This window comes from Oryx dammah, unplaced genomic scaffold, assembly GCF_014754425.2.
Source record: "Oryx dammah isolate SB20612 unplaced genomic scaffold, SCBI_Odam_1.1 HiC_scaffold_25, whole genome shotgun sequence".
Lineage (NCBI taxonomy): Eukaryota > Metazoa > Chordata > Mammalia > Artiodactyla > Bovidae > Oryx > Oryx dammah.
The window spans coordinates 39,159,998-39,169,806 of NW_024070209.1; positions in this window are offsets into that span (position 1 = coordinate 39,159,998).

Genomic DNA, 9,809 nt, shown 5'->3' on the forward strand with positions numbered 1-9,809 from the left:
AACAAATAATGAAATAGACAATTTAAAAGATAATAAAAACGAAGTAAGAATAATGCTAACTGAATTAGGGAAAAGAATAAATACAGAATTTTAATAAGGAACTAGAAAATATAAAAAAGAATCAACAGAATTGACAAATACAATAACTGGGGAAAAAAAAAAAAAACACTAGACGGAATAAATAGCAAACTAAGTGATACAGAAGAACACATAAATGACCTAGAAGACAGAATAATATATATCACCCAATCAGAATGGAAGAAAGAAAAACATTTTAAAAATGAGAACAATTAAAAAAAATATCTGGGATAATATCAAGCATAACATGTTTTCATTGAGGAGGTCTCAGGAGAAGAGTGAGACAGAGAAGGGTGTGAAAAGTATATTTTAGTAAATTATGACTGAAAACCTGAAGAAAGAAACAAATATCCAGGTACAGGAAACATGTGCATGCATGCTAAATCACTTCCGTCCTGTCTGACACTTTGTGACTCCATGGACTATAGCTGCCAGGCACCTCTGTCCATGCGATTCTCCAGGCAAGAATACTGGTTGCCATGCTTTCCTCAAGGAGATCTTCCTGATCCAAGTCTCTTATGTCTCCTGCATTGGCTGGTGGTTCTTTACCACTGAGCCACCAGGAAGAGGGTCTCAGATAAGATGAACTCAAATGGACCCATATCAAGGCATATCATAATACAAGTGGCAAAAATTAAAGAAAGAATTATAAAGGCAGCAATAGAAAAACAAAGGGTCAGATACAAGGGGATTCCCATAAGGATATCAGCTGACTTCTCTGTGCAAACAGAAAAGCATATTCAAAGTGCCGAAAGGGAAAAACCTGCAAATTAGGATATTCTACCCAGCAAGATTATCATTTAGAATGGAAAGAGAGATAATTTCTTACACAAGTAATCAATACTTTGCCTACTCTAAAAGAAATGAGAGTTAGATGCCAAAAAATTGGACATGCTAGAAGAAACAGGCAAATTTCTTGAAATATACAACCTGCCAATACTGAATCAGGAAGAAACAGACAATGCAAACAGACTACTCGTGTAGTGAAATTGAATTTGTAATAATAATAATAAAAACTTTCAGCAAACAAAGTCCAAGAACAGACAGCTTCACAGGGGAATTCTAAACATATTAAAAAAACTAAAGCCTAATCTTCTCAAACTATTCCAAAAGTGAAGAGGGCGGGATATTCTCTCTCTCTCTTTTTTTTTTTTTTCTCTTTCTTTTTATTTATTTATTTATTTATTTATTTATTTTTAATTTTTACTTTACAATTCTGTATTGGTTTTGGCATAGAATTCATTCTGTGAAGCCACCATTACTCTGATGCCAAAACCAAGCAAAGACACTACAAGAAAAGAAAACAACAAGCGAATACCTTTGATGAACATGGATGCAAAAATCCTTAACAAAATGTTAGCAAACTGAAACTAACACTCTACAAGTATAATACAATCCTCATCAAAATACACATGACATTTTCACATAACTAGAACAAATAATCCTAAAATTTTATTAAATCCCAAGTTTATTTTGGAATCAGAAATACCCAACTTGCCAAAGAAACATTAAAAAAAGCTGGAGGTATCATGCTCCCTGATTATAGATATACTACAAATATACAGAAATCAAAACAGGATGGTATTGGTGCAAATGCAGATGCACTGCTCAATGTAAAAAATAGAGAGCCCAGAAACAAACCCACACACTTATGGTCAATCAACCTACAATAAAGGAGGCAAGAATATACAGTTGAGAAAAGACAGTCTCTTTAAGATGGGCTTGGAAAACCGCACAGTTCAGTTCAGCTCAGTCGCTCAGTTGTGTCCAACTCTTTGCGACGCCATGAATCGCAGCACACCAGGCTTCCCTGTCCATCACCAACTCCCGGAGTTCACTCAGACTCACGTCCATCAAGTCGGTGATGCCATCCAACCATCTCATCCTCTGTCGTCCCCTTCTCCTCTTGCCCCCAACCCTCCCAGCATCAAAGTCTTTTCCAATGAGTCAACTCTTTGCAGGAGGTGGCCAAAGTACTGGAGTTTCAGCTTTAACATCATTCCTTCCAAAGAAATCCCAGGGCTGATCTCCTTCAGAATGGGCTGGTTGGATCTCCTTGCAGTCCAAGGGACTCTCAAGATTCTTCTCCAACACCACAGTTCAACAGCATCATTCTTCGGCGCTCTGCCTTCTTCACAGTCCAACTCTCACATCCATATGTGACTACTGGAAAAACCATAGCCTTGACTAGACGAACTGCAAAGCTACATGTAAAAGAATGATGTTAGAACATTTCCTATCATATACAAAAAAGATTAAGGACCTATGTAAGACCTGAAGCCATAAAACTCCTAGAAGGGAACATAAAAAGAACATTCTTTGAAGTATATTGTAGCAATATTTTTTTTGGATCTGTCTCCTAAGACAAGAGAAATAAAAGCAAAAATAAATTTAATTAAAATTAATGCTTTTAAAGCTAATTATTAGAGAAATACAAATCAAAACTATGATGAATTACCTCACACCTGTCATAATGGCTATCATCAAATCTCTACAAATAATAAATGTTGGCAAGAATGTGGAGAAGGGGAATCCTTGTACGCTGCTGGTAAGAATGTAATTTGATGCAGTCACTATCAGTATGGATGTTCATCAAAAATTTTAAAATAGAATTAACATTTGCTTCAACAATTTAACTCCTGATTATATATCTGAAAGTAAAACCTACTAATAAGAAAAGATACATGCACCTAAATGTTCATAGCTGCATTATTTACAATGCATGCATGCTAAACTGCTTCATTCAAGTCCAACTCTTTGTGACTCCATGGCCCCATGGATTGTGGCTTCCAGGCTCCTCTGTCCATGGGACTCTCCAGGCAAGAATACTGGAATGGGTTGCCATACCCTCCTCCAGGGTATCCCTGACCCAGTGATCAAACCTCATGTCTTACATCTACCTGCATTGGCAGGTAGGTTCTTTACCACTAGGACCACCTGGAAAGTCCATTATTTATAAGAGCTAAGATATAAAAGCAACCCAAGTGTCCACCAACAGATGAATTATTGTACAATGAATTATTACTTGGCCATACAAATATAATGAAATTCTGCCATGTGCAACAATGTGGATGGACTTAGAAAATATTATCTTAGTGAAATGAGTCAGACAAACAAATATTGTATGTTTTCATTTATCTGTGGGATCTAAAAAATAAAACCAATACATTTATATAACTAAACAGAAGCATACTCAGAGATACAGAAAACAAACCAGAGGCTGCCAGTAAGGAGAGGGAAGGGGAGGGCAAATTGGGATAGGAGATTAAAGAGATACAAACTGCTACATATAAATTAAATAAGCAACAAGGATGTATTTTACAGCACAATGAAATAGAGCTATTATTTTGTAATTGGTTTAAATGGAGTATAATCTATAAAATTATTTAATCACAAAAAATTAATATAAAAATAAATGTGGGATGATAGTATATATTCCATAGTCTTCATAAGGATTAATATATATATATATATACATATTAATAGTGCTTAGAATATTACAGAACAAATAGTGCTCAATAAATAGTCAATATTAAGTAAAAAATGTACAAAAAGAAGACAAAGGAGCCATAGATAGTCCAATTTCCATGATTTCTTATTTGTTTCATTCTAAAAAGAAACTTTAAGTTAGATGGTTCAGCTCAAAATGCTTCTTTCCAATATATACAAGTTGTGGGTAATCATTCTATTCTTTAAGAGCTTCTTGATGAAAGTAAAACAGGAGAGTGAAAAAGTTGGCTTAAAACTCAACAATCAAAAAATGAAGATATGGCATCTGGTCCCATTGCCTCATGGAAAATAGACAGGGAAACAATGGAAACAGTGACAGATTTTATTTTGGGGGGCTCCAAAATCACTGCATATGGTGACTGCAACCATGAAATAAAAAGACACTTGCTCCTTGGAAGAAAAGTTATGACCGACCTAGACAGCACATTAAAAAGCAGAGACATTGCTTTGCCCACAAAGGTCCATCTAGTCAAAGCTATGGATTTTCCAGTAGTCATGTATGGATGTGAGAGTTGGATTATGAAGAAAGCTGAGTGGCAAAGAATTGATGCTTTTGAACTGTGGTGTTGGAGAATATTCTTGAGAATCCCTTGGACTGCAAGGAGATCCAACCAGTCCATCCTAAAGGAAATCAGTCCTGAATAATCATTGGAAGGACTGATGCAGAAGCTGAAACCCAATCCTTTGGCCAGCTGATGCAAAGAACTCACTCATTGGAAAATACCCTGATGCTAGGAAAGATTGAAGATGAGAGAAGAAGGGGATGACAGAGGATGAGATGGTTGGATGGCATCATCCTTCAATGGACATGAGTTTGAGTAAACTCTGGAAGTTGGTGATGGACAGGGAGGACTGGCATGCTGCAGTCCATGGGGTCACAAAGCACTGGGCATGAACTGTGAACTGAACTGAACTGAAACATCTGTTCGGACATACCATATGACCCAACAATTCCAGTGGTTTCCTTGTCTATACCCATCTGTTAATCCCCCAAAATTATTGGTTGGTTGTCTAATTTACAACAATGATGTAATACATAACTTGCTCACAGACTGATACAATCAAACCTGGACTCCTTTAAAGAGATAGTCCTATGGTTAGTGTTTGATATTTTTCTTCACCCAGAAAAGCTCCTCCTTGATGTCTCTTTCCTCATTTGTGTCTTGCAAATAACCCTGCAACAGTTTAGCTTATGTTTTCAATGATTCAATGAATCCATCTCACCTGAGATTTAAACCTCTCCATACTCTATGGCAAATTAAGTCACTTCTTTTGAAAAGAGATTAAGAACTGTCTGTAATATCTCCAGCTTTTTCCCTGTGCAAAAACTTTGGGCCATGTCTTTAACACTGGGGGTGGAACAACAGTGCACTTCTCTCCAAGTGACCCCCAATTTAGTAAGAGAACATTTTGTTTAAATGGGAGGGCAACAACCCTGGCCTCCTTTGGCTTCCCACTCCTGATGTGGAATTTCTGCTCCACACATCAAGGCCAGAAAGAATAAGACCTTAGTATCTTCAGTGTTGTCATACCCAAGGTAGAACTTTCATTTTATGAGTGGGGCCAGGTGGGAGAAAGCACTCCCAAGCTCACTGTTACACATTTCCTGAACTTAACTCAATAACAAGGGCAGGAGGAGAACTTTTGATGCCCAGCTTCTCTTAGGAAAATAGCCCTCTAACTAGGAGCTACAGGTGGTAAAGGGACCTTGTTTTTCTGGCTGTTCCAGTCAGGAGTTGGAGTTTCCATCTCACTGATCTTAGCAGAGAGACAGAGTTGTCTTGGTTCCACAGTCACAGACGTAATTGTTCTCAACAAGCTTTAGATTTTAAGTAAATGCTGCCTTTTTTGCTGTATGCCCTCAGACCATTTCCAGAGATTTTAATGGTTGGGATTTTATTTTTACTGATTTTCTCTGGTTTTGCTGGACGGCATGACTATGGAGCTCCTCACACTGTCGTACTATAAATGTTTTCAAGTTTTGGTACTTTGTACTAGCAGAAAGTCTATAAGGAATGCATGGAAAGTGTTGTTGGCAAAACCCGGTATTATACAACTTAATACAGTAAAAAAGTGAATTAGATACCATTTTTCTATCAAAAATTATTGTTAATTTTCCTTAATTTCTATTTAATTTTAATATTATAATTGAACATGATCTAAGATGTTTTGTCATGCTTATTGTCTATTGTTTAACAGCATGAAGTAGTTGCCATTATGTCTTGAATATACTACTACTACCCAAGTTCAAAATATCTATCAATGCTCTTCATAAAAATACATTGCCTGGATGTATAATAAATCTGTTCTCTCTGTCCCCTTTTCAAAATAGTCTATCTAGTGTAGCATTTCCCAAACTGATTTCTGTTTTTCTCACTGAACAATTTTCAATGTTTCAAAATCAATTTAGCTACCTAATAATAGCATTGGGTTTCTTTGCTTTGGGATAAAAATTATTTTAATTAAGTTTACACATAGAAGATATCACATACTGAAAGATCTGCTTATCTATTAAGAGTGTTGTTCAAATTTCCAAAATTCATTGTGTGTGGTATGGGACAGTAAGGAGAGAAATATTTATGTGGTTTATCATCCTGATTTTCTATTGTTTTTTTTTTCCATTATTGAGAAATATTTGTTTATACAATATAATATATAGGTTCTCCCTTGCTTTAATTTTGCAAAATATTTTTAAAGTGTAATTTATTGAGAAATTTGGTCCTAAGTGGTCAAAAGAGGAACAGGGTTGTTTTGTTGTTTTTTTTTAATTTTAAATATAACCACTTTAAAATATAAAATTTCTAGCACCATCTGCATTTCTTTTCAAACAGAATGCAGTATGGAAAAAAAGCCTGACAAGTGCTTTTTTTGGAGATGATTGCATTCTTTTTCCTGCTGACTTTATATTTCAGTGGGAATTATATTACCGTTCTTTGGGAGAAAGTGATGGGGAAGATCAGAAAAGATTAAGTAATATAATCTGTTGACAAAAGGGGAATTGATATTAGATGATTTCTATTTTAAAATAATCTGAAGAAGGAGATGTTTATCAGTGTTGTGCTCCAAAAAATCCAAATGGGTAGAGTTTTGAAGCTGAAACTGGGTTCTAATCTATTTTAAGGGATATGTTTTGTGGATTCATTTTCTCACTTTTATTACATTAGAAATCATATTTTCACATTCTCACTCTCATGTACATTGATATCAAATAATTTATAATTAATTTTTATAGGGAAATGATTGCTGATTACTATTTTCTTTCCTATCCTGTCATCATTTTAAACCAGTTCATATGATACCAGATGACTTGTACTTGTTTACTCAAGAAGAGCATGCTTGTGAAGGATTTAGTTCTTTAGTCTAAATTAATATCAGCATTAATCGAGAATTAGTGTGGAAATTTACTTTCAATTAATAAAATTCCTATTATTATTCTATTTAATTACTGTTTCTTGAAATAATGAGAACTAACTCCCACATGCACACTCACACACACACACTCACACTCACATTTATGGAAAAGTTTCAAAGTCACAGAACTGAAGGAAGTTACCATAATATTTTCAGATTTCCCTGACATTAAATATATGAGCTTTCAGGATTACTTTCTTTGATGTATGAACACCCCTGGAAATTTATATTAATATTAATATTTCAGTATTAAAATATTTGCTATCTTCAGTTACACCCACTAAAACTATAAAGACTGTCAATCAATTGGGGAGTGATATAATTCAGAGGAGATCCAGCATTCAAAGTGATGCACCTTTTCTCACCAAAGTAAGTAAAAATATTTCAGTAGCATCAAGCAAGGACTATTGGAGTGAGTGAACAGTCATTAGAGTTAGCACTGCCATCGTTTACAATTCATTTCAGGATGGATATTTACTTTTTAAAAATAATGTCTCCAGTTGTATTGGGTTCTTAGTTGCAGGGCTTTCTCCTACATTCTCCTGAATTCTAAATACCCCGTGTGTCTGCAGTTAGCCTAAATATAGTACTTCCAAGATAATCATTTCCAAGATAAACATGCACAAAGCTCTGTGATCAGAGCTAGAGCGCGCAATGACTTACGGTTGGCAATCTTCTCTGAAAGAACAGATACGGCACTTAGGGAAACAGGCTGTATGTATCACAGTGAGAGAAAATGGCAATGCCAATAACAATAGCATTAATAATAAAAGTTATCCTTTGTGGCACATTCTAAATATTTCATGAAGAAACTTACAGGTACCAGGGAATGAGGGGAGGGATACATTGAGAGATTGGGATTGACATGTACAGACTACCATATATAAAATAGATAACTAAAAAGGACATACTGTATAGCACAGGAAACTACTCAATATTCTGTAATGGCTTATATGGGGAAAAAATCTGAAAAAGAGTGGATATACATATATGAGGGCTTCCCTGGTAGCTCAGCTGGTAAAGAATCCTCCTGCAGGCAGGAGACCCTGGTTTTATTCCTGGGTCAGGAAGATCCCCTGGAGAAGGAAATGGCTACCCACTCCAGTATTCTGGCCTGGAGAATTCCATGGACTGTATAGTCCATGGGGTCACAAAGAATTGGACACGACTGAGTGACAGTCACACACAATTTACAATACATATATGAATAACTGACTTACCTTGCTGTACACTGGAAACTAACACAACATTGTAAATCAACTATACTTCAATAAAAATAAAATATAAAAAAGAGGAGTAAAAGTGAAAAGGAAGAGCAAAGGTCTAATTTCTCCACTCTGTTTTACAGTTCCTTTACTATCCTTGATAAAATTCTGGCTTTTTTTTTTTTTTTTTTTTGAAAAAAATAAAATGCCACTCTGAAACAAATGCTATACAATCTTTCCAGTCTCTACCCACATTCCCAAAAGGTTTATCATTTTTGCATGATACGTTTCCTTCACATATCATACATTTGCCTAATTTACTTTCCCCTGCATATCAGTGATGCCTTCTTCTTAGTTCTCTTAACTAGCAAGATTATAAATCCAAGTTAGAACATCAAGTTCAGTAATTTATAACTAGTGATCAGAATCCCTAGGCTCTATTAAAACACAAGCTCATGTGTCCAAAGTGTGTTTCAGAAGAGAAAATTATCATTTTCATGTAGTCTATCTGAGCACTACTGTTCGCCGTTTCTGTTGCCTTTTACATTCACCTCTTCCTTGACATTCCAACTGTCACCACCTCTTTCAGTCCATCATTATGTAAATATGAATGGTGACATTTGCTATGAAACCAGATTCTCTTCATTTCAGATTTCTCCACAATGCAATCCCTTCTGAACACATCACCAAGGTAGTATTTCTAATGTGGTAACTGGAGGCCATCAATGATATTATGTTTCTCTACATTACCACTAGAAGGTTTCATCTCCTTCACTCAATAACAGATAAAAATTCAAATGTTCAATTAGCATAAAAGTAAAATAAATGACTATTTAAAAAGCAGAGATGAGAAGGAGTAAAACTTTCTGGTTGGAAAAAAATGTGTGTCATATTTTTGAAATTTGACCAACAAAATTTAGCAAATAATCAATTGTACAAAGCATTTGACCAAGATAGTTACAGACTGAATTGTGTCCCTGCCCCAATCTGTACATTAAAATCCTATGCTCTGGTACCTTAGCTTGTATTTCAAGATAGGGTCTTTAAAGAGACAATCAAGTTAAAATGAGGTCATTAGGATAGACCCTAATGCAATATAACTGGTTTAGTTATCAGACAATGGGATCAGGACACAAACCTACGCAGAAGGAAGACCATGTGAAGACACAAGGAAAAGATGGCTGTCTGCAAGCCAAGGAGCAAGGGTGGGAAGAAACCAGCCTGACCACACCTTGACCTTGGACGTGTGACTTCCAGAATTGTGAGAAATACATTTCTTGTGTTAGCCACCTACTCTGTGGTTCCTTGTTACTGCAGCCATAACAAATTACTATTAATGTTCTCCTTCAAGGAATTTATTACACAGAAATACAAAAATGGGAGATGGCGAGTGTATTAATGATTGCCAATTGAATACTAAGTGTAATATTTTTAAAATAGAAGATATTCCAAATATGATTCATTCATGGATTAAAGAGATATATTAAGTTGCTGCCATAAATAGAAAAAAATGGAATATATGGAAAAGGGTTATTGTTAATGAGAAAAAACAAGCTTCAGAATAATATGTAAAATATAAATCTTATAATAAAAGCTCTTTTAAAG